Genomic DNA, 1,115 nt, shown 5'->3' with positions numbered 1-1,115 from the left:
GCAAATGCAAGCTTCGCTGACAGATCTACTCTGCAGACCCCAGCTCCTTGCTCCTCAAACCTCCGTGGGCTGAAGCACCAGCGGGAAGTCTGCTGAATATGCAGATTCCTGGGGCCACCCCTAGCAACTTGTGCTTGAGCAGGTCCAGGGTGGAGCCAGGGAATCTGCGGTCTCAGAGCCAGCAGCCTGGGCGCCGCTGATTCAGCCCTTGGCAGGACTCACGCTGAGAAACACTGCACTAAAAGGGATTTCAGGAAAAAACTTCTCGCCACGCTTCCCCCAGGGAAACATCTGAGCGTCCTGGGCCCAGATCCCGGGAGGCTGAGAGGAGCTGCAGGTGTGGAAAGTGAGGGTAGTGGCTGGGCTAAGAAGCCCACCGCTGGGGGCCCAGCCTTGGCAAGGTGCCTAGCACACAGCAGGTGCCAACCAGAACGTGCTGGAATAACAACGGTCATTACTGATTATGTTAAGAGATAACACACACAGGACACAGTATGTACCAGGCACTGGTCTCAGGGGTTAGCTACTTTCCTTCATTTCCCTTTGCCACACCTGTGTGGTGGGGACAATGCTTAACCCCATTTTGCGGGTGAAGAAACTGAGGCACAGTTTGATGAAGGAAGAGAAGAGGAGAGAAAGCGGCAGGGCAGTGCAGAAGCAGGGTTGGCAGATCCAGCGAATGAAATACAGGACCAAACCTAAACCAAATCAAACAGCCAGGCCTATTTGAATTTCAGAAGAACTGTGAATACTGTTTTAGTAGAAGGATGTCCCAGGCAATATTTGAGTTATACTTACACTAAAACACCACCGTCACACTGGTAGCTTGCGTGTTGCTGTGGAGCTGGAAGCTAGGCCACTGGTATTTCAAATACCAGCAGGGCCATCACCTGTGGTGGGCAGCTTTCAGGGGAGCTTGCAGACTCAGACAGACTAGGAAGAAAGACCTGGTGATCCCCCTCCCCCCAAAGAAACAGGCAGTGCAAACTTGATACTACAAAAGAGCTCTTTGGTAACCTGACCTGCTCGTGTAACTAGATGCCTGCATCTTATCTGGCGACTGCTGGGGGAGTGGGGCGCTGAGGACTGAATGGACTTAAGGGCCAGGCGCCGGG

General features: G+C 53.4%; 1 protein-coding gene across 1 annotated transcript in view; it reads right to left on the bottom strand.

Moving 5' to 3' along the window:
• SEC14L5 (SEC14 like lipid binding 5) overlaps window positions 1-1,115 on the bottom strand; it is a 47,565-nt gene that overhangs the window by 20,958 nt on the left and 25,492 nt on the right. The window lies entirely within an intron of this gene.

The sequence above is a fragment of the Orycteropus afer genome, unplaced genomic scaffold (assembly GCF_000298275.1).
Source record: "Orycteropus afer afer isolate SDZICR_OR568_19922 unplaced genomic scaffold, OryAfe1.0 scaffold00061, whole genome shotgun sequence".
Classification (NCBI taxonomy): domain Eukaryota; kingdom Metazoa; phylum Chordata; class Mammalia; order Tubulidentata; family Orycteropodidae; genus Orycteropus; species Orycteropus afer.
This window is presented reverse-complemented; position numbering and strand designations above follow the sequence as displayed.